General features: G+C 41.9%; 1 long non-coding RNA gene across 1 annotated transcript; it reads left to right on the plus strand.

Annotated features, from left to right (window-relative positions):
• Positions 1 to 23,737: 23,737 nt before the first annotated feature.
• Positions 23,738 to 23,953, plus strand: LOC146692932 (uncharacterized). Its single transcript, XR_014915315.1, has 2 exons — positions 23,738 to 23,790; positions 23,903 to 23,953. It is a non-coding gene; the product is annotated as an uncharacterized LOC146692932 (long non-coding RNA).
• The last annotated feature ends 1,005 nt before the right edge of the window (positions 23,954 to 24,958 follow it).

The following is a 24,958-nucleotide window of genomic DNA, read 5'->3' on the forward strand; positions in this document are numbered from 1 at the left end:
AGCGTGTCCTCGTCCAGACCGTTGGAGTTGGTCTGCATCGACTTTTGGTCGGCTGAGGCCTCACACAACAAGTCCGTCGACGTCTTGGTCATCACAGACCACTTCACTGGCTGGGCGCAGGCCTTCCCATGCAAGGACCAGTCGGCCAAACAGGTTGCAAGGCTTCTCTGGGACAGGTACTTCTGTGTGTTCGGGTTTCCGGAAAGGATACACAGTGACCAGGGTGCTAATTTTGAGAGCCAATTGATAAGTGAGCTCCTCAGAGTCTCTGGTGTAAAGAAGACACACACGACACCTTACCACCCGATGGGGAACGGCAGTGTGGAGCGCTTCAACCGGACTCTGGGTGGAATGATTCGTGCCCTACCACCAGACTCGAAAGTGGACTGGCCACGTCGCCTACAGACTCTGACGTTCATGTACAACTGCACCACACATGAGACAACTGGATTTGCACCCTTTTACCTAATGTTTGGTCGCACGCCCCGGTTGCCTGTTGACATTCTGTTCCGCTCTGTCCTGAGCGATCCAGCTGTTACCTGTTATGACAGGTATGTGGTTTCCCTCAGGGAAGATGTGAAGGAAGCAATGGTCATTGCACGCGCCCGAGCTACGCAGGAGAAGCGTCGTCACTCGCAACTCTATAACAGGAGAGTGAAGGGTTCCAGGATTGAGGTTGGTGACAGAGTCCTGGTTGCTAACAGGAAAGAGAGGGGAAAGAAGAAGGTTGCCGATCGGTGGGAGTCAACGGTCTACACCGTGATCGATGTGAACCACGATACTCACACTTTCAAGATCCGTGATTCTGTTTCCGGACGAGAGAGAGTGGTCCACCGGAATCTGCTGTTGGTGGCGAATTTCCTGCCCCTGGAGGATGATGCTGGGACCTCGGATCACGTCTCCTCTACGTGGGATGTAAACACGGCGCCTGAAGATGATGATGGGGCTGCGTCTGGGGAGGGGGATTTGAATGCCCCTGCTGTGAGCTGTGTTGGTGCTCATGGTAACCGCTCACCCAATGCCATGGGTGGGACAGCTGACCCAGAGGTTATCTCTGAACCTTTGGACCCTGGAGAGAGGACAGTTGCATGGGTGTCGCAGTTGACGGAGTCCAGCCGGTCTCAGGGAGATGTTACTGATGTTTCAAGCGTGGATTCAGTCTTGCCAGCCGCATCGGCCTTGTCTGTTGAAGTGGACTTTGACCAAACCGGTTCTAGCATGGCGTCCCAGGAGGTCAATATTGCTACGAGCTGTGGGGAGGGTGTACAAGTATGCTCTACTACACCTGACGTAGTGGTGGATGTAGTTGCTCCTGCCATTGCTGCTCAGTCCCCAGTGGTTGACTATAGCCAAACCGGGAATGGTTCCCAGATCAGAACCAGACTTGGGCGACTTGTCAAACCTGTGAATAGACTGATCCAGACAATGTCAAATCAAGTCGTGGTTCGTGACAGGTTTGATGTGAAGTCAGTTTGTAAGTCCTTGATCCCGTCCTTCTCTAACTAAATGTTCTGTTTATATGCCTACCTGAATGATGGGATTTGTACTTGCTGTTATGTACTCTACATTTTTGCTTTTGTTTTTTTTTCCTTTCTGTTGAGCCATGGTACACACCTTGTAAGGGGTTATTAGTAGGGTGTATTTCGGGCACCCTGCTGCCAGTTGCTGGGTTGGGAGTTTGGCGCTGCTCCCATCCCACTTCATCCTTAGGGATATGTTTAGTTGGTGTCTGTGATTTTTGACCTCTGGCTGGTTGGTGCATACTAGTGTGGGTACCTGAGGCTCAAATTTGATAAAATTCAGTGGGGGTGAGTGTAACGGAGTTAAAAATACATATGAAAAACATGCACTTACCTGTTCTTAATTATCATTTTAAGTGTGAATTTTATCATTTTTTTTTATTGTATTTTATTTTGAAAACCCAGAAACCGGATCTCACTCTAACGTTTAGAAGCTGCTAAGGCTTCCGCTCCTCACAGCGCGCGTTTGCACTGTGAGGGAGCTACAATTGCTGTACCATCAGAAGACACCTGTTGAGTGTGTTTTATGTCTTCTGCAGGAATAAATCGTGAAAAGCCAATCTTTCTGAGCGTCTGTGATTTTTGAAGAGCTGGAAGTGTTACACTAGCGCACGCAGGCTTTCAATTAAAATCAGTTATACAGCGATAAAAAGAAACACAAAAATGTCAAGAAGCCGTTGTATTATTAACTGCAATAGCCGGTCGCATGACAGCCACGGGAAGCCGACGGGTAAAGAGATCGGTTGTTATCGGATTACGTCATTGAAGAGAAATTGTTCAAGCCATGTTTCCGAAGTAACAAAGACGCGACGGATGGCCTGGATTGCAGCCATTCAAAGATCAAATATAACGTCCCAGAACACTCCAGCTCACAGGTTAGTCTGCTCCAAGCATTTACACGAAGGTCAGTGTTTTTTAGTAGTTAATGCGTCATTTTTCTTAACATAATTGGTGATATAGGTTACAAGCAAGTCTGGCGCTGAACAGAAATTGTTGCGCTATGCTCCTTTATTTATTGTGCATAAATAGTGAATTGTCCTGACACAATATTGCGTTTCGCCTCTGTTATTATGGTACATTGACAAAAACATATACTTTTATTCACAGGATAAAACAGGTTTTTTGTATCACTAATTGCCCAGTACGATTACAGGCATACAGTATTATTGTCACTGCTACATTTCTGTGATGGGTACCAGAAATTATTTCCACTACTAATTAATTACCGTTGAGCTCAAAGGTCCTATTAATAAACGGTTAAGGAATGTGTATTTATGACGACAATTTGTGAGACTGGTAAACTTATGATACGTACGATGGTCTTTCGTTCTACACGGTGCATTTCAAGGTCCTGTACCCATCCGTCGGTAAACTGTACCTGGGCTTGTTGCAGTGACCTGAAGTTACTAAACTTCATGAGTGTATGCACTCACTCCAAGAACCGTATGATTATAAATATGCATATAAATATGCTACGATGAGATAGCTGACTTCATCTAACTAGCAAATGTTGTCCAGGCTACGTTGGTGATACAGTTTTTTTTTAATGTGTATGATATTTTTGTCATGCGATTTTAAAGCTGGTCCTACAACCGCATCCAAGAATAACATGCAGCTTATCTCAGAACTGTCGGTGAAAATTATTCTTGGAGCTAGGTTTAATTGAGCTGCATTTTAAAGAGGTGCAATTTCACAATTTGTGTATATTTTCTAAGTTCACTATCTTGTCATGTGTTGAGAAAAACACAGATTTTAAAATTACATGGTCTAATATTTACATTTAGCATATAACTGCAACATTATTTTTTCGTTTTTTTTTTTTTTTAAAGACTCGAAAGGACTTGAAATTCAAAGTTTCAGACTTGTGACTTGACTCGGACTTTTACACCAGTGACTTGAGACTCGACTCTGACTTGCCTGACATTACTTGAGACTTGACTTGAGACTTGAGGATAAAGACTTGAGACTTACTTGAGACTTCCAAAACAATGACTTGGTCCCACCTCTGGTTTTTGAACACTTAAGTACATTATACTGGATGATGCCATGAGCCTGATCCAAAGCCATTACTCCTTGAAGCCACTAAATCATCTCACCCAGTATTTGCATGTATTCATTCAAAAGTATAATGCCTCTTTCTTATTTGTCTTCACTCTTCCCCATAACTAAAAAAACAGAATGGTACACTCATGCACATGTGAAGATTAAAGCACACACATACATAAATCTTGGTTTCAGACATTTGTGGAAAGCATTTGGGCTGCATAAACACATGTGTCAGAGGTGATGACTATGTTATTGTTCCCTATGGACTATAGGCACCGCGTGTCCACGTCACAGTACAAAAACAGTCTTAAACCTCGCCGTGCTGCTGTGTGATAATAGTGCGCCGTGTGACTTGGATGTTTTTCCTGCTAGATTTTAGTTTATATGTTTTTAAGCAGATCATCACAGTTTTGTTTTTAACCTTGAAAAAAGTTTTCTGCCTATCAATGTGGGAAGGGTTATAAGGCCATTTCTAAACAAGTTCAAGTCCATCATCCTACAGTGGGAAGGCTTACTCACAAATGAGAAGCATTCAAGACAGTTGCCAGTATTTTCACAAGACACCACAGCAAATTCCAACTATGCAAGTGCTACATCTTAGACTTTCCAAACTTTGGTTAGCATGTTAAATATTAAAGGTCACGACCGTACATTTAGAAGAAAACTGGACAAATATGGCTTGTTTTGAAGGGTTGACAAGAGAAAGCATCTCTCTGATAGAAAACGTCAGCACAGCTTAGGTTTGCAAAGCTGCATCTGAGCAAACCACAAGACGTCTGGAACAATCACCTCTGGGCAGATGAGACCAAAGTGGAGATGTTTGTCTAAATGTACAACACCACGTTGGGCAAAAATCAAACACAGCATGTCACAAACACCTCATACAAACCGTCAAGCACGGTGGTGGAGGGCTGATGATTTGGGTTCGTTTTGCAGTCACAGACCTGGACACCTTGCAGTCAATGAGCTGACCGTGGACTCCTGTCAGACAGCTAAAGCATGGCCAAAGTAAAGTCATGCAACAGGACAATGATCCCAAGCAAAGCCGCAAATCTCCAACAGAATGACTCAAAGAAAATAATTAAGGTGCTGCAATGGCCCAGTCAACATCCAGACAAGCAGACCAAAATGCTGTAGAAGGGCTTTAAGAGAGCTGTGCACAAATAAATCCCCACTAAACTCAATGAACTGAATCAGTGTTGTAGAACAGCGGTCCCCAACCTTTTTTGTGCCACGGACCAGTAATGTCAGATAATATTTTCATGGACCAGCCTTTAAGGTGTCGAGGATTAATACAACAAAATAAAGTGATATGTCCAAGACAAAAACTGTGGAATTTTGTAAATGTAATAATAAACGCGAATTCACTCTGTGATTGCGTAACTTTATTAGCAGCGTCCTCCTGAAATGCGCCTACAACATTGAAAGTAACATCCTCCTCTCTGCCCCTTAATGCTCTCTGGTCGCTATAGTAACGTGTAAATATTTCTTTCAAAATAAGACACAACTACAACACAGGAAAAGACCCAGGGAAACTGAGTTGACGATAAAAACCCTGAAAACCATAAACTTCACACCTGAGTCTCAACTCTCGCGGCCCGGTACTAAACAACTCACGGTCCAATATTGGTCCGTGGCCCAGGGGTTGGGGACCACTGTTGTAAAAGAAGAGTGGCCAAATGTACCCAAAGGAACTTTGGTTTCCTTTAATGACACAGTGTAACAGGTCATGTGTTGCTGTTCATCTGAGGTTGTGTTTCAGTAATTTTAGGACCTTGTAAGGAGTATTTATTTTTTACATTTTAATCACTTCCTGATACATAAATCCTTGAACTGAAAAAGGGTGTACACAAGTCTTATCACAAGATTTATTTTAGCCTCTCATACTTTTATGTTTTGTGTTCATCCCTCCTAAAGTGTAAGATTTAAAACCACCTTCGCTGTGACACTACAGGACATAGGTGTGTTATTAGATTCTAGAATTCCAATTAAAAGCTAAGTCAAAATGGACAAGTCTCCAGGCACCACTGCCATAACAGATTAAAAACCCCATCATCTTTTCTGTCTTAGCTGACAATAGCTGCCTCAGTACCGTTGCTTCTGTAATATTGCTGCTCCTGCAGCCATTTATCTGCATATTATGGAACATTTATTTTTCAATTACTGGTCTGAGCAAAAAAAAGAAGAAGTGTACATTACATTTGAACCCTCATGTGATTATGTGAAAAATGTCATTTTAAACAGAAAATAGAGTCCTTCAAATGTTACCAAAATTTGCTGTAGAACTGAGTGAAGACAGTGAAGCTAAAAAGCTATACATACTATATGTATAGTTTTTGTTAACGTCCCCTTAAGCATGATCACTGAGCATGAACGGTCAAATGTGAGTTTCCTGGCTTGCAAAATAAAGCAGATGTATGAAGCAGCTGTCAGGTGTGAATATATAGTATTTGTGTATGAATGGGATGTGGGCTGATACAGTATTGCAGTGTTGGCATGATTTCCTCCTTTTCCCCCTGTATTTCCCTTTTGTTTTCTCCTTTTGTTTCCCATTGGATTGCCCCTTCTGTCTTTTCCTATTGTGTGTGTTTATGCCAGGGGATAGGTTTGTGTGTGCATGTGTATGTGTAAGTCACTGTGCACGCTGGGTGTGGCTGCAAGCTCTCCAACTGCTTGATCAAACTGCACACCTGAGGCTTATCTTCTCACGTGACCCAACTGGATAACTCTCTCCTCTACTGGGTTCCAAGATGTTTCATTTGTCATGTAGGACTTGTGGCTACAGCCAACTTTTAGTTTTGTGCTTTGTTTACTTTGAGCTTTTAGTAACCCATCTCTCCTGTGTTCTATTACCTGCTCTAGTTCACCACACCAGCCCCCCTCTCCAGCCATTCAGTTCAGTCTGCAACTGCAGACAGCCAACCAAGGCCATCTGCCATTCTCCTCAGTTTCTTCTCTTACTACAATAAATCAGACTCAAATTAAACCATAACTGTATTCCCGAGTCCTGCTGTTGGGTCCAGATTCACAGGTCAAAATGCACAATTCAAGAGAAAAGCATGAAAAAGTGTTTATACAGCCTGTACCAGATGGCACACATGCTTGTTAGAGTTTGTCTGTTGTACCGACTGAAAGGCAAAAACAAAGAAAAGTGCTGTTTTCGCCACTCGTATCAAACTGTCACCACCCAGCACAGCATTATGTTGGTGTTGCTATTCTTTTGGTGTTTATCAAAGACCTGCTCATTAGCCTAACATCTGGGTTTCAGAGTTTAACTTTCATTTCAGCAAGACTGTATGAAATATTGAACAGCCCACATTGTCTATGCTCCAAAAACAAATAATGATGCATATTTTATACCACGCATTCTAGCCATACTCCTCCTGTACTGTACTTGAGTCTGTACAGTATATTGTGTTGTGGTAGCTCACATGGGTACGGCTGTGGCTCTGTTAAATTGTATGGCCTTGTTCTGTTCGTCCACTGAATCCACACTTTTCCCTCTAAATTGTAATCCCAACTCAGAAGGAAAAGCAGAGTAGAAACTGGGACAATTTAATTTATAAAGTGCACTAAGCAAACACAAATTTGCTTGAAAATAGTTGAAGGGGTAAATGGGCAAAATACAAATTGCAATTTTGGGATAATAGTTAACAAAATAAAATAAACATATTTTGAATGGCTATGCATTTCTGACTTGTCTGCAGTCCAGTTTCTCCCTCAGATTTATGATACAATCTGTCCCGCCGTGCTTCTTTCTCAATCGGCTTCCTTTTCTTTTCTCGTGAGCATTTATAAAGTTGTGCTTTTGTTAAAAAGCCGACCTCCCAAATGCAAACCAGACATTATAAATTTGAATGTTAAAATCTATAAATCCCTTTGAATTGAACTTATTAGACGTTGTGCCTCCAGCCTGCAGGCTTGAGTCCACTCTCCCAGCTGGAGAAAGCGTGGTGTTAGTAGTGCCCCTTTATTCCCTGCTTAGGGCCCCCTAACCCTCTGCCCATGGTGAATTTTAAAACCAGCTCTAGATGGATGGAACAAACATGAGGGTCCTCCAGTTTTACCCCTAAAACACTTAAAATACCTCAAACGACATGGTTCAAAGACTTGAAATATGATCATCTGGCAACAAGCACATTCATAAACTGAAATTGGGTAGAGAGGTTATATAAAAGATTTCCTGCTTGTTCCCACATCTGGAGTCCATTAATTATATTACCATGTGTTATTATAGTCTATGCACAATTAGTTTATCAGTTGTCACACTGGAAACACAGAAAGCGGATATATTGCACTATTGCTATCTAAAGGCCTTTGAGTGCTTATGTTCTACCTAGTAATGGTTCATATGAATGCTCTGTAGGTTTCGAGGTTATAAACCTGGCGCGTGGATGGGGAACCTTGATAAAAGGAAGCGCAACTTCCCCTTAATTGTGGAAAAGAAAATGTAATTTTCAACAAACTAATAAAGGCTTCATTAAAAATGCTCGCATTGTGAGCCAGATAAGCAGCCCATTTGTTTTATCCGTGTCTTTCCCCCTTTCTTGCTCAATGTGGCCGATGAATTACTCGTCAGCAACTGCTTCTGTTTAGGCAATCGGTTGCTTTGAGAAGGAAGCTAGTTATTGGCTTGACATTTGTATCTACGTTTCTATTGGGTCAAAGGTCATGGTCACCACCTTTCACCGCATTTTTGTTTAACAACCTCAGTCACATAAATACATGGGATGGGGAAAGCTGATAGACTCATTTGACATGACAGAGTAATGAATAAAAGTCTGAATGTGACCTCTAAAACACGGGGTCATAAACACTTTATGCTCTGTGTGTAAGAAAAAGATGGGGAACGCATTACTTGCAATAGCGAGGCATATGCCTTCCACATGAAAGGTTTGTTTTGTGCACTTGGGAATAAGCCCAGTCAAGGCCACCTCAAGTCTAACTTAAGTCACTGGAATGAAACGTGTTTTGTTTGACTGCCAACTCGAATCAGGATTCTTTGACGACTTAGCCATTTGTAGCTTTCAACAAAACACGATCTAGCGGTCCAGGTGTGGTCCGGTGCAGTGCTCAGACCTGCAGTACAGTATTTATTCTTTTTTGTTAACTAAAGGTGCAGGCACTTTTAGAAGGAACGATAAAAAATAAGAACTGCAGCGTCTGTCTAAGTTGATGAATTTGCTGAGAGGTTAGACGAGACGTCTCCTCTAAACATAGATCTTGGATTTTCCAGAAAAAGTTGAACTTGAGAAATTAGTGTAACCTACACATAATGAGTAAGCGCATTACTCAGGCATGTAGGTATGAGACATAGCTTTTCACATAACCCTGTGTAGCCCTGTGCTGTAAGCACTTCAACATTTAACTGCAACACTACAGGTTCAGATAAGATTAAAGTTGACGCTGTAAAAAAACGAGATAAGCCCAACCGCTGTGACACCAGTAAAAAAAAGAAATAAAGAATTTGATTAACAAGCTTCTCTATAACCTCTCCACCTCCTCCTAATGTTACTAAGTAGAAAAGAATCTGAAGTAATTCATTATATAAAGTCATAATGATGTTAATGGAGCAACTATTTAGGTCCAAAGGCAAATATTCAGATAACCATCCATCTGTTTTCTTCCATTTATCCAACTCTGGGTAATCTGGGACCCTACATACAAACAGGGAACCACCTGGACAGGTCGCCAGTCAACAGACAAATCGCTAAGTAACCTAACATGCACGTCTTTGGACTGTGAACATCCAAACTATTCTCAGAAAGACCTGAGCTGACTGGTAGATTCAAACCTGCATCAGTGTGCAGATATTCAGATAATCTCAACTTTAAAAATCAGTTATTTAAAAAAGGCCTTTAAAAGTAATCAATAATTGAGTTAGAGAATGATTTATGCAAAGATAATAACATAGTAATCAATGCAGCATGCACTCTAGCTGAATATGCAGGCTCATATTAGACTTTCATGTCAGTAGGGTTCTTGTACTTATTACAGCATCTAAAGTAGTATGGAATACATGATGAATATGTCAAGCCAAGCCTGTTCATTTTTTAAAACTAAACCTTACTAGTGTGTGTTCATGAATCATTTATATTAAATCTCACCGACTGCCACAGATGAGGTATAGTGCCTGCTGCAAGATGCCTCCAGAGAAGCAGGTGCTGCTAGGTAATAAGAGAGGTGACTTTGTGAGTCGACACGGAGGTGGAGGACCAGTATGAGCTCTTTATGTTCCAACAATGATATGATCAAGGAACCACTTGTAGTTGCCAGATGACAGAGTTATTTGTAAACCAGGCTGTATGTGTACATGATTGCGCACGTCACAGTGTGTGCTGAAGCAGTCGGTTTTTGCTGATGCCCTCCCTTTCTGTGTTTTCTCTTTTTCCTCCATGTCTCTGTTTTGACTCAAAGGGTCAGATTTACTGAGCAACGAGAGTTAGCATGAGGTCACAATTTAAAAAAAAAAAAGATGGGAGTGCCCAGTTCTGTGGGTGATCAACCGACAGCACACAAAGTTATGAAAACTGACACAGCTTGTTCTTTTCAATAATGTAAGGCCAATATACCAAAAGCAGTGCAAACTAGCAAGCAGGACTGAGGAGGGTGGGACGACCACTAAAAATACTTGTAATGTGATCGGCTTTGTAGTACATAGAAAGCTATCATCGGTTTTTCTCTCACTAAAACACAGACCAGGAGGAGAACGAGGCAGAGGACGCAGTGTCTTCTGCTACAAGTGCAAAATCTTCAGGCAGACAAAGACAAAGACTAGTTAGGCTCTTGAAGTTGGGGACACTTCTGGATAAATTCTAACAAGCCCAAGACTTCGGCATTTATCTTAAATATGTACTGTACAATCTAGGGCTGGGTAATTTGAAAAAAAAAAAGAGTTACATGTCAGACCTAAATCCCATTAATAGCTGGATTTTGACAGACACATTACAGACACGAGCCGAGAGAGAAGTCAAAGAAGCAAAATAATTGAAATTTGATTTGAGATGTTGATCAGCTCTGTGCGTGCACACTCCTGCTGACTAAAGACGTGAAGTGAAGCTTTTGAACTCTGTATTTTTCATTATGGAGCTATCCATTTGTAGAAATATGAAGAAAAAAACCCTGAAAAACTTGGAAAAATACTGCTCTGCCCACCGTTACAGGCTGAAAAATATCTACAACCTTTGTGCTTCTTCTAATGAAAAGCATTGTCAGCTGAGCTTTTCAGTTATCATTAACTCTCTGGACCTGTTTGTTGTAAGTGACATACCTGCATACTGCTGACCGCTTGCTATTAGCATGCTTAATGCTCCAGATTCCTTGTGGGATGCTTGACATGCATTTGACATTTACTGTGTCCCATGATTAGCAAGAGTTATCAAAACGTATCATCCTTATCAGCTAAGGTCAGGAATATCAAGATGTCACGGAATAAATGTCAGTTTAATGAGCTAGCTAGTGTTTGGGTACATTTTGAAGCTTCCCAGAAAAACAAAATAATCTTAAAGGGTGCTGCTATAGCTCACTTGGTTGACTGAAAGTCACTCCTGTTACTCTTTCTCTGTTTTCCCGTCTTCTCTATACTGTCTTGTTAAATAAAGGCTAAATAATAACAATGAATTTGAGACTAATGCCAACACATGCTTTTTAAAGGCTGTGTCTGTATGATCCAATGTTTTAAATAATATATAATTTCATTTTACCCTTGTCAGGCTTGCAAGCTGTGCTAACAAATCAAGAATAGGTTGCATCCATTCTATATCAGTTATTAGTCATGATATTTGTTTATCAGCATATATTATTTGTGCTGTTAAAACTAGCATGCCTCTTTTCCTGTACTGTGTGATTAAATAAAAATGTGCATTCACAGAAAAGCAAACATTGAGAAAAAAGAATGAAAACATCAGATGAACACATCCATCCATCCATTCGCTTCCGTTTATCCTTTTCAGGGTCGCGGAGCCTATCCCAGCTGTCATAGGACGAGAGGCGGGGTACACCCTGGACAGGTCGCCAGTCTGTCGCAGGGCCAGATGAACACAACATAGTGTTAATATATCAATAAACTAACTGAAAGTAGGGCTCAAACTCTTTTTCTGAAAAATGATCCTAATGTATAGTGAGAAGCAGAGGTGGGACCAAGTCATTGTTTTGCAAGTCTCAAGTCAAGTCTCAAGTAATGCCAGGCAAGTCAGAGTCGAGTCTCAAGTCACTGGTGTAAAAGTCCGAGTCAAGTCACAAGTCTGAAACTTTGAATTTCAAGTCCTTTCGAGTCTTTAAAAAAAAAAAAAAAAAACGAAAAAATAATGTTGCAGTTATATGCTAAATGTAAATATTAGACCATGTAATTTTAAAATCTGTGTTTTTCTCAACACATGACAAGATAGTGAACTTAGAAAATATACACAAATTGTGAAATGGCACCTCTTTAAAATGCAGCTCAATTAAACCTAGCTCCAAGAATAATTTTCACCGACAGTTCTGAGATAAGCTGCATGTTATTCTTGGATGCGGTTGTAGGACCAGCTTTAAAATCGCATGACAAAAATATCATACACATTAAAAAAAAACTGTATCACCAACGTAGCCTGGACAACATTTGCTAGTTAGATGAAGTCAGCTATCTCATCGTAGCATATTTATATGCATATTTATAATCATACGGTTCTTGGAGTGAGTGCATACACTCATGAAGTTTAGTAACTTCAGGTCACTGCAACAAGCCCAGGTACAGTTTACCGACGGATGGGTACAGGACCTTGAAATGCACCGTGTAGAACGAAAGACCATCGTACGTATCATAAGTTTACCAGTCTCACAAATCGTCTTCATAAATACACATTCCTTAACAGTTTATTAATAGGACCTTTGAGCTCAACGGTAATTAATTAGCAGTGGAAATAATTTCTGGTACCCATCACAGAAATGTAGCAGTGACAATAATACTGTATGCTGTAATCGTACTGGGCAATTAGTGATACAAAAAACCTGTTTTATCCTGTGAATAAAAGTATATGTTTTTGTCAATGTACCATAATAACAGAAGCGAAACGCAATATTGTGTCAGGACAATTCACTATTTATGCACAATAAATAAAGGAGCATAGCGCGACAATTTCTGTTCAGCGCCAGACTTGCTTGTAACCTATATCACTAATTATGTTATGAAAATGACGTATTAACTACTAAAAAACACTGACCTTCGTGTAAATGCTTGGAGCAGACTAACCTGTGAGCTGGAGTGTTCTGGGACGTTATATTTGGTCTTTGAATGGCTGCAATCCAGTCGCATCTTTGTTACTTCGGAAACATGGCTCAAACAATTTCTCTTCAACGACGTAATCCGATAACAACCGATCTCTTTACCCGTCGGCTTCCCGTGGCTGTCATGCGACCGGCTATTGCAGTTAATGATACAACAGCTTCTTGCCATTTTTGTGTTTCTTTTTATCGCTGTGTAACTGATTTTAATTGAAAGCCTGCGTGCGCTAGTACCGCTTGCCACGAGTTCCCAGAATCCTTTGCGGTTCTACCCGTGAATGACGTCACATTTTCAATCTCTATATAATATGCATGTTAAATTTATATTTGGGGTAAAATATCAAGTCTTTTCAAGTAAACCGGTTCAAGTCCAATTCAAGTCCCAAGTCATTGGTGTAAAAGTCCAAGTCAAGTCACAAGTCTTAGAACATTTTTTCAAGTCAAGTCTAAAGTCATAAAATTAATGACTCGAGTCTGACTCGAGTCCAAGTCATGTGACTCGAGTCCACACCTCTGGTGAGAAGTGTATGAACAAACCATCTCAACTAAAATCCATTTTTCATGAAGCTCAGAATAGGTTCCGGGACAATGTCAGAGCCTTGGAGCTTGAAGAGTTCTTATCCTATTACCTGTCAATCATGTCCTCCCACAACTCGATTATCCTCTATACCTGTGACTTCAATTACCTTCATTGGGAAGGCAAGGTGTCAAAATATTGATTTTCTTAATGTCGCACTCAAAATAATGACACTCAACTGAAGAGTTATGGCCTTCTGGATAAAGGACTAATAAGCAAGAAGTAATCAAAGGATGGCAGTGATGAAGCGGGTGACATTTGGAACTTGTAAAGAAGTCTGTAGCGCTCCAAACAAAGGAAAGCCCCTAGTGTCTGCAACAGCGGCGTCATCCATCTAGATCTATTGATGGACTTCTGTTACAGCTGGCCTTTTAACTAGAGGATGTCACTTGGCATTTTCTGGTCCTGGGATAATAGGTATCATAAAGACAAAAGGAAAACCAAGCCATAAACTGAACAAAGCCTCAATTTCCGATTCTAACAATTGACAATTTTGCTTTATGCGCAAGTGCCATATTTCAAAAATCCAAAAACTGGGTAAAAACAAATGGATAAAAATATATATGATATTGTTCAGCCTGACAGTATTTCATCGAGCAGATTCAACCACATTGGATTTAGACGAGACACTGAAAAAATAAAAATAAGAATCGATGGATTAAATGTTTAAATAAAAATATCTGGTGCACTGTTACACTTATGGATCCTTTTCATCAGTGATGGGTTTCAAACAGCCAATAACTAAAGTTAAGGGGAATAAAAGTGACAAGACCGACCTAGACCATCTCCTGTTTCCACTCAGTTTATCATCAGATCTACTGCTGGGTTTTTTCCAGAATACTTCCACAAGTGTGACGTGTGCTTACTGTGTGTGTGCTGGAAAAGCATTTGTTTCTGCAATGGAAAGCTCCAGTCTTTTACTGCTGATTGGTCTAACCACAACATAGGAATGAAGTTTGCTTGGAGATCCTAAGTAAAAGGTGTGCTCTTATCGCGAATGTATCTGCTGACGCGCCATGTGCGGAGACACGGTCTTTCAAACAAAACTGCAACACATTTTACCATTTACTGGCAGCAGAAGAAGAAAATGAGGGGTGGGAAACTAAATGCTGCAATAGCTGTTTCATGCCAGAATAGTTTTAGGGCGCCAGCAGCTAAATTGGTTTACAAGTTGATGCATTAGAAAAACACTGATGGAAACATAATCAAAAGCACCGGGCTAACTCGGCATGCCAGCGAGGCGACATATAAATCAGGAAATAGCAGATAAGAGGGAAAAGGAGGCCAGGAGGGCAAGCTGAAGACAAATAACCATTAAATCTTCGGGAGACACTAAGCAATCTAGACCAGACGGCACAATTATATAGCGCCCGTCATAAAAGTCCCAGGGATTTTAGGCCAGGAGAACTGCATGGTGATTTTCCTGTTGCGGTGTTAGAGGAAGTGAGCCAAAGACTCTGGACCATTTCAGTCTAAACCTCCAGGCAGGTGTTTTACAGTAAGAAGTCATTGCGTGTTTGCAGTGTGTGCATGTCCAACAGCGTGCACACACTTCAGAGAGTTTTTGTGGATTTTTCTCAACCCTAAAGGGAGGAAATTGCTTAATAAAATAGCTTACTCATTGTTGAGCTATTAAGCATTTTGCATTTCCATACACATTTATTTAAAAGCAACATGCTATTCATTTGCAACATGTGTTTGCTCTGACAGAGCAGACGTCTTAGCCCTCTTAGAGACAATAGCAGATATGTGTTAAAAGTGTGGTGTCAAGCAGAGGAGAACGGCAGCCTGGAAACATCTTTCAAGATATGACAAGAAAGTGTTGAGCTTGTGTAGCCCAGACATGAGAAAACAAACTTCAGCTCAAGCAGGCTTTCCATTACTGAAATGTGTATTCACTCGTTTGACCTGTGCTCAAAATAATCTGCTGTGTCAAAAAATATTTACTCCTTTTAAATATAGTCAGAGACCTCAATTAAGTCTGCTCGCCACCTTTCTGATGGGGCTAAATCGACTAACTTCTTCCAAAAAATTGCTTCTCATGCAGTCTATTGTGGATACTTTCTGGGAAACGAACAGGCAATTCAGATATTTCTTTTGGAGACTTAATGCGTTTTTACATTTAATTTTTTTTTTATCTAAAGCTTAGCTATTCATTGGGCACAATATGTTCTTCCGGTAAAAATGCCCTGTGAGAAAAAATTCAATTCTTAAACTGTTTGTCTAACCCATCGTGCTTTGTTTCAGTCTTTACAGCCAAATAATCTCGCAACTGTTTGCCAAAGCATATCTGTGTCTGAACCAGTTACATGCAGTAATTGATAACATATTTATGAGGGAATGAATACATATCATTGAGCTCACCTTTCAAAATGTCTCAACACTGCTGTGTCACCGGCTGTTTACGAGCAAATCCGAGACTGTGACAAAAGCACTCTTTTTTTTAAGCAAAGTCAACTTTTCTCTCTTTACATGAATTATTAATGTGATTTTGTGGTGAAAACATGCAAATAGAAAATGGTATGTAGCTTATTTTTACACCTACACCCTCGTAAAAATGAAACAGAGTAATTTACAAGCTCAAAGAATCAAAACCACGCATTGCAAGACAGGCAAAAGCTCCACGCAGTCAAGAACAAGAACTGACATTTTGACTTGATAGATACATTAAAGATTATATAAAGGTAAGAAAATTCCTCCAGGCTATAGGTTCAGATCAAAGGTTATATTTAAATAATGTTTTAGAACTGAGTTGAACTTCAAACACAATTCAATCCAAGTCGACTGTAGCTGACGCTGAAATGTTTGTGTGGGTTGCCATGACAACACCAAAGTGAATCTGAGATCGTTATTGTTTTCTATTTGTTTTCTTTATTTGCTTCTCATGCTTGTGTACATTTGCAGTAGGAAAGGTAATCTATGAATCCAGTGATATATCCTGCTTATAAGAAATGTTTCTGTTAAAATATTATTGTGAAGTAGTCACTTCCTGTGAGTTGCGGGAACCGGAAGTTGTGCGCGGGAGAGACAAGACAGAACAATAACACGGCGGACTTTTCGGAATATACAACTTTTCTACTGCTGGTTTTACAAGGCGTACACGGTAAAAAATCATTATGCTGTTATTTGTTTAACACTTGTGCACCTTGTGAAAGGAAATAAGTGGCTGAGATGAATATCATATGTGCTATCGATATTATTTTACTTGTTTCTAGTTTTCACGGTGCTCCATGATTGTGAGAGGAATAAAAGAATTGTGGACATCAGTACGAAGCGTGGATTCTTTCGACCAGAGTAGAAACAGTGAAAACGTGTCCCAATCCATCTGGAGGCTTCGGTGTGCAAAGCTCTTCTCATCCTGCAGCAAGCTACAGGTCTCGGTTTGCAACGCGCTTCCCCTCCTGCAGCAAGCTACAGGCTTCGGTGTGCAAAGCTCTTCTCATCCTGCAGCAAGCTACAGGTCTCGGTTGCTTCTCATCCTGCAGCGAGCTACAGGCTTCAGTGGACACGTTGCTTTGCATTTTGTGACAACCAATCGGGAGCTGCAGATTCAGCGGACACTCCAAGAAGCGGTTTCAGGCTAAAGCGTGAGTCCTCAGGCTATATTGCGCAGTTATTATGCCTCATGAGTTGATGGATAGAACATGAGCTACAAATTTGCTGTAATGGACAAGGAAGTAATAGTGTTCAAATTTCGGATTGTGTAAAAAAAAAAAAAAAAAAAAAAAAAAGGACAATCTGTTGAAGTTCTGGAAATTATTGTTGTTTTCTTACCTGTTGCTTGCAAGCTTCATGAAGGCTGAAACTGAAAATTTATTTGCTGTCATACGTAAGAATCTAAGCTAAGGTTCCTTTGTGTTAATTTTAATAATTCTCCGCCTATTACATCCATTCTTGTAATTACCTTAGTTATCTTGTCCTCTTCATAAGATACCCCCTTTAAGTCTGAAAATGTCTAAAGATGGTCATAGTCACCCTGATGTTATGTCAGAAGTACAAGATGCAGGGGATTTGGAAGAGAAAAAAAGTGTAGTGTCTGAGAAATCTGAGACAAAAGCAAGAAAATCCTCTCGTGAAAGGCGATTAACGCCAAAAATGCAGGAACTGAAAGATCAAGAGTTAACTCAAAAGGAGAAGAGGTTCAAAGCAACATACGAGAAATGGAAAAGCAACGTAAGAGACATTCGCACAAAGTTAAAGCAAGTATGCTCTGAGAGTGACATGTATGATATGATGGATGAGGCTGAGAAGCTTGAGTCTGAATTAAAGGAACAGTATGACAGAATTCGACTCCAAACCTCACCAAGTCAAGAATTTCGAAGAAAGATCGATGCATGCTCAGCCGTGACGGCCGACTTGCTGCAGCTGATGAGAGTACGTCTGACTGAAGATGAAGGTGAGTTTGACACGGTGGCGGAAAGATCAAGGTTACGCATGCTACTTGATAATGAATATGCTAGGTCCATATATGGATCCACAGCCTCCAGAGTTACTGCACCCAGCTGTCACAATTCTAACCATCTCTCAGAGTCACCTAGCATTCCAGCTATGAGAGCGGAAGTGGCTGCTCAGCTGGCTGCAAAGAAAGCCGAAATTGATATGGAAGCTGCCATCGAAGCTCAACGTCAGCAGTTGAGAAAACTTGAAAATCAGAGGGACATTGATGTAATTCAGGCAAAGCTAAATGTCTACACTGAAGAAGAGGGAAGGGATGGGACACGCAGTCCTCCATTCAGCAAAGTGAGTGATGCACACCCCTTCGCTCACCACATCCCAGATCAAGAACGGCAGGTTGTGCAAAACGAGACATCATTGGTCCAATCGCTACAAGAGTCATTAGCTCTTACTCGCTTGCCAACTCCAGAACCTTCTGTATTCTCGGGCGATCCTCTGAAGTTTACAGAATGGAGCATAAGCTTCAAAGCCCTCATAGAGAGACGATGCTCTGACCCTGCAGACAGGCTATTCTACCTGCAAAAGTACATAGCAGGTGAGGCAAAATCCTCTCTTGAAGGCAGCTTCTACAGAAAAGATGAAGAAGCCTATCAACAAGCATGGGATAGGTTAAATGCTAGATATGGCCATTCCTTTGTAGTGCAGCGGGCTTTCAGAGATAAGCTAAATGGGTGGCCGAAGATTGGTGGAAAGGAATATCTCAAGTTAAGAGATTTCAGTGATTTCCTCCAAACATGTAGTAATGCCATGCCTCACGTAAAGGGCTTACAGGTTCTTAACGACTGTGAGGAGAATCAGAAAATACTAGTCAAGCTTCCTGATTGGGTGACATCTAGATGGAACCGTTATGTCACAGAGCAGCTAGATCGGGGCAACGACTATCCAAGCTTTCATGAGTTTGCTTCCTTTATCTCTAAGGAGTCACGCATCGCATGCAATCCAGTGTCATCCTTACATGCCTTAAGGCACTCTGCAGAGGCACCAGCAAGAGAGATGAAGCGTTCAAAAGCAAACACGTTTGCCACAAATGTGAAACCCCCGATTCCATCAAGCTCCACCGCCAAATCTGACCCTGGTGAAATCAAGTTGGGAGATGCAGGGAAACCAAAGAAATGGACCACACCAACACAAAATTCCAATAATGGCCAGTGTATTTGCTGTAGTGAGAACCATTCCATACATAAATGCAAGAGGCTTATGGACATGTCTGTAGAGGATAAGAAAAAATGCATACTTGAAAATAAGTTGTGTTTTGCATGTCTAAGAAAGGGTCACAATTCTAAATACTGTAGGAACAGGGCCATGTGTGGCATATGCAGAAAGAGTCACCCAACGCCATTGCATGAAGATCGTTCTACAGCAGCATCAACACAAGGCGCAGTTGAAGAAAGTACGTTGTCATTATCATGTTGTGTGAGTGGAGGTGAAGGTGGGAGTACATCAATGATAGTCCCAGTGTGGATCTCAACACTTAGTGCTCCGGACACTGAAACCCTAGTGTATGCACTATTGGACACTCAAAGCAGTCACACATTTGTTGATCAGGAGGTGTGCGAAAAGCTACAAGCAACAATGGAACCAGTGAAACTTAAACTTTCCACCATGATGGGGAGAGACTCAGTCGTGAAGAGTCAAAGAGTATGCAAGCTCAAAGTTAGAGGATTTTCCTCTAATGTTTCCATCAGTTTGCCTCCAGCCTACACAAGGGACTTCATTCCCCTTGACCGCACACATATTCCCACTTGCCAGACAGCCAACAAATGGAAACACCTTGTAAGCATGGCCCAGGAGATACCCCCGTTGATGGACTGTGGTGTTGGATTGTTGATTGGATACGACTGCTCCAGAGCATTAATTCCAAGAAGGGTCGTCACTGGGGGTGACTATGAGCCTTATGCTATTGAGACGGATCTTGGTTGGAGCATTGTGGGAAGCGCACCACAGCGTGTGCAGGCTAAAGATGTGACTGGTTTTTGTCATCGAGTGTCTGTCAGAGAGGTGCCACCCATAACACCATTTGCTGTCATCAAGGCCCTGGAGTCTGATTTTGCAGACACAAAACCTGGTGACAGAAGCATATCTCAAGAAGATATTTGCTTCCTGCAGATCTTGAAAGACAGAATCCAACAAAATAAGGATGGTCACCTGGAGATGCCTCTCCCTTTCAAAGCACGTCCGCATCTCCCAGACAACAAAGGACTGGCGTTAGTACGGCTGAAGCATCTAAAGAGGAAGCTGGACAGAGATCCCAAATTCAAAATAGACTACGTGAGATTTATGGAAGGTGTCTTCAAGGATGGAGATGCAGAGAAAGTGGAAAACCAAGCAGAGCTGGGGAAAGTCTGGTATATCCCACACCAAGGAGTTTACCACCCCAGAAAACCAGGAAAAATCAGAGTGGTTTTCGACTGCTCTGCAAGGTATGAAGGCACCTCCTTAAACGACCATCTGCTAACAGGACCTGACCTCACAAATAGCCTAACAGCCGTGCTGTGCCGCTTCCGTAAACATCCCATCGCAGTCATGTGTGATGTGGAGAAAATGTTCCACAGGTTTCATGTGAGCGAGGATGATAGAGACTACCTGCGGTTTCTCTGGTGGGAAAATGGAGACACAAACTCTGAACCCAGAGAGTACCGCATGAAGGTTCACCTGTTTGGAGCATCATCATCCCCTGGCTGCGCCAACTATGGCATGAAGCACCTTGCCAGCCAATGTGAGAAAGAGTACCCCTCCGCAGCTAACTTCATCCAGAAACATTTCTATGTCGACGATGGTCTCATAAGTGTAGAGTCGGTGGGTAAGGCAATTGAACTGGTCAAAGAAGCCCAAGCCGTGTGTGCCAAAGGAAAGCTGCACCTTCACAAATTTCTCTCCAACAGCCGAGAGGTCCTTGACTCTGTCGATGTTGCAGAGCGTGCTACGGAGGTAAAGAATGTTGATCTTAATCACGAGGATTTACCAGTTCAAAGAGTGCTAGGTATAAGGTGGAATGTTGAAAATGATAGCTTCTCCTTCAAGGTGTCACTTGAGGAGAAACCAGCAACGCGCCGAGGGATTCTTTCAATTGTGGCCTCCTTGTATGACCCTTTGGGGTTTCTAGCCCCAGTCATTCTTGAAGGGAAAAGAGTGCTGCAGGAGATGTGTCAGAGAGGCACAGGGTGGGATGAGCCACTACCCAAAGGCTTGAAGTTAAGGTGGGAGACTTGGATGAAGGATCTGGAGAACCTGGAAAGAATTGAAATTCAAAGATGCTTCATACCTGACAGCCTTGGCGAGATTCAAAGAGTCGAGCTTCATCATTTCTCTGATGCAAGCAGTCAAGGGTATGGCCAGTGCTCTTACATCAGAGTGGTAAGCAGAGAAAGGGTATGCTGCTCCTTGGTCATGGGCAAGGCGAGGGTTGCACCAACCAAAATAGTTACCATACCGAGACTTGAGTTAACTGCAGCAGTAACCTCGGCATCTGTGAGCAGCATGTTAAGAGAGGAGCTAGAACTCAAGGTTGATGACGAATATTTTTGGACAGACTCAAAGGTCGTGCTTGGTTACATCAATAATGAAGCAAGAAGGTTCCATGTGTTCGTGGCAAACCGCGTGCAGAGAATTCGAGAAACCACCGATGCACGGAAATGGTACTATGTTGACACAGGAGAAAACCCTGCTGATCATGCCTCGAGAGGACTCAAAGTAGCTGACCTCATCAAGTCAAATTGGTTCTCTGGTCCCAGCTTTCTATGGGAAAGAGAGATAGCCACAAAACAGGCTACTTCAGATTTGCTGGTGGGAGACCCAGAGGTGAGGACTACTCAGGTGTTGAAGGTTGATGTAGCAAGGCAGTTTGACATCCAGAAGCATCTGCTGCGGTTCTCAAGATGGACTACAGCTGTCAACGTCATTGCTCGTATCCAGCGGCTGGCAAAGAGGATCAGGACCGCTGAGCCTTTAAGCGTGGAAGAGAGAAAGCAAGCTGCACAGACTCTCGTCAAGCTTGCACAACAAGATGCCTTTCAAGAGGAGTTAAACACACTCAGCCAGAAACTAGGAAGGCTGCCTTGCAACCACCAACTCTTTCAGCTTGACCCATTTCTCCAAGATGGCATAATGAGAGTAGGAGGAAGACTGAGGAAGGCATCTGTGCCTCTTGAGTTAAGACACCCAGTGATCCTTCCTAAAGATGGTGCTGTTACAAACCTCATCATTGCACACCATCATACCAAGATACAACACCAAGGCAGAGGACAAACCCTCAATGCCCTGAGAGCCAATGGTTACTGGATCACTGGTGGAAGTAAGGCTGTAGCCCAATACATCAGGCAGTGCGTACAGTGCAGGAGAGCCCGCGCGCCACCAGAGGAGCAACGGATGGCAGATCTACCTAGTGACCGTGTTGATCCCACACCACCATTCACTTATTGTGGTATGGACTGCTTTGGTCCTTTTCACACCAAACAAGGTCGCAAAGATCAAAAACGGTACGGCCTCCTCTTCACATGTTTTTGCTCAAGGGCAGTGCATATAGAGATGTTGGAGGATTTGACGACTGACGCATTCATCAATGCCTTGCGCTGCTTCATTGCCCTTCGTGGAGCTGTTAGGCACATTAGGTCCGATCAGGGAACTAACTTTATGGGGGCAAGAAACGAGATGGCAAAGGCTCTGAAAGAACTTGATAAGGAAAGAGTGACTGCATACCTAGCAGAAAATCAGTGCGACTTCCAGATGAATACGCCCCACTCTAGTCATGCTGGAGGCGCATGGGAGCGTCAAATCCGGACAGTGAGAAGCGTACTGAGCACAGTCCTTGCCTGCAGTGTGGGAAGGTTGGATGATGCTTCATTGAGGACATTCCTTTATGAAGCTATGTGCATCGTGAATAACCGCCCACTCACTGTTGATAACATCAATGACCCCAAAAGCTTGGAGCCACTCACACCGAACCACTTGATCACCATGAAATCCTCAGTCCCACTTCCACCTCCAGGTAAATTCGTCAAGGAGGACCTGTATGCTAAGAAACGGTGGAGAAGGGTACAGTATTTGACTGAGCAATTTTGGCACAGATGGAGAAAGGAATACCTGGCCAATATTGCTCTGAGACAGCGATGGCATACACCAAGACGTAATGTGGAGGTGGGTGACATTGTGATTCTCAAAGAGGAAGATGTTCCTCGCAATGAATGGAAACTTGCTAGGGTTGTGGAAGCACATGAGGATAATGATGGACTTGTACGGAAGGTGACAATCCAGACTGGTGATCGGAAGTTAGGAAAGGGAGGCGAACGCCTCGTCCAACCCTCAATCATTCAGAGACCCATTCAGAAATTAGTGGTCCTGGTGAAAAACAGCTAAATGGGAAAAATGTCATTCATTGATTAGATTTCCCTTCTAAAATAGAAGTTGTCATTATGCTGTACTTCATGCACATGTTATGGAGATGTAAAATCTACTGTTCATATTGTTGAATTCATTTGTTGAGAAAAGAATATTGTTTATGTCAATGCAAGAATGTTTAAAACAACAACATGGTGCTTGGGAATTACCATTGATATAATGAGAAATGCAAGTGTATTTACGTTCTCAATTGTAATAATCAAAGGTAATTGGTGGGAGTGTAGCTGACGCTGAAATGTTTGTGTGGGTTGCCATGACAACACCAAAGTGAATCTGAGATCGTTATTGTTTTCTATTTGTTTTCTTTATTTGCTTCTCATGCTTGTGTACATTTGCAGTAGGAAAGGTAATCTATGAATCCAGTGATATATCCTGCTTATAAGAAATGTTTCTGTTAAAATATTATTGTGAAGTAGTCACTTCCTGTGAGTTGCGGGAACCGGAAGTTGTGCGCGGGAGAGACAAGACAGAACAATAACACGGCGGACTTTTCGGAATATACAACTTTTCTACTGCTGGTTTTACAAGGCGTACACGGTAAAAAATCATTATGCTGTTATTTGTTTAACACTTGTGCACCTTGTGAAAGGAAATAAGTGGCTGAGATGAATATCATATGTGCTATCGATATTATTTTACTTGTTTCTAGTTTTCACGGTGCTCCATGATTGTGAGAGGAATAAAAGAATTGTGGACATCAGTACGAAGCGTGGATTCTTTCGACCAGAGTAGAAACATCGACTTAGACTAAAATTTGCTAAATTAGGGTTTGTCCTTGTCCCTGTAGGTACTCAGTCAACCAGGTTGTAGTAGTCTTAAGAAGGCCACTGGATAGTTCACCTCTCATCCAAGATGCTTCTTCAGTTCTAAATCCCAAAATATAGAGTTGTACAATTTGTCCTTTTGCCTGTCTTATTGCTTGGTCTACAAATTTTTCATATTTATCCAACATAACCGCTTATATCACTGCAGTCTCATGCTATGCAAGCATTAAATGACTCTTAAAGTATGGTAAATCAAGAAAACAAATCTGTAAATAAAGGCATTTCTGCAGACTTTGCACAGTCAGAGATAAAGAACTGGACATCTAATAAGATCCAGACTGAAGATAGGCCGAGCTTTACATTAAACTAATACATAAAGACAATTTTTAGCCCTATTGGTGAATTAAAGCCGTTTTCTGTCACACTCTGTACTTTTCAAAATCAGAGCTCAATAATCAATTTGCAGTTACATGTACAACTGTAGACTAACATTATCTTTGGCCCTAAGACTGTAGAGAACTACAGACGATTCTTATGCGGTGTTATACTGTAACCATTCGCTTCACATCAATTGGCTATATTTCCCTTTTTTCCCTCTCTGCTAACCCATCTGCAATTCTGATTCCACCTCTGTGCAGCCAAGTGTGTCCATTCCAGTGCCTGACAGGCCCACTGAAAGTGTACAGGCAGCCTCTTTAAGCTGCAGAGGGTGACGGATAGCCAACGTACCCCACTGGTCGGGTGTGCTCATGTTTAATTCTGATTGCAACCTTTTTCACAGCCAGTCATCCAGGTGCTCAGCCCAGGCTTCAGTCTGGAGCACCAGGGGAGCTAGAGAGAGTGTCGGTTCCGAGCAAGGGCCCTCTGTCCATCACCTTCAACATTTGCCTCAGCGATCATTCAATTTATTTTATAGCACCACTCCACTTGATAGCACTGAC

The sequence above is a fragment of the Copadichromis virginalis genome, linkage group LG15 (assembly GCF_057382275.1).
Source record: "Copadichromis virginalis isolate Kocher_CV1m ecotype Utaka linkage group LG15, C_Virginalis_male_GT1.1, whole genome shotgun sequence".
NCBI lineage: Eukaryota > Metazoa > Chordata > Actinopteri > Cichliformes > Cichlidae > Copadichromis > Copadichromis virginalis.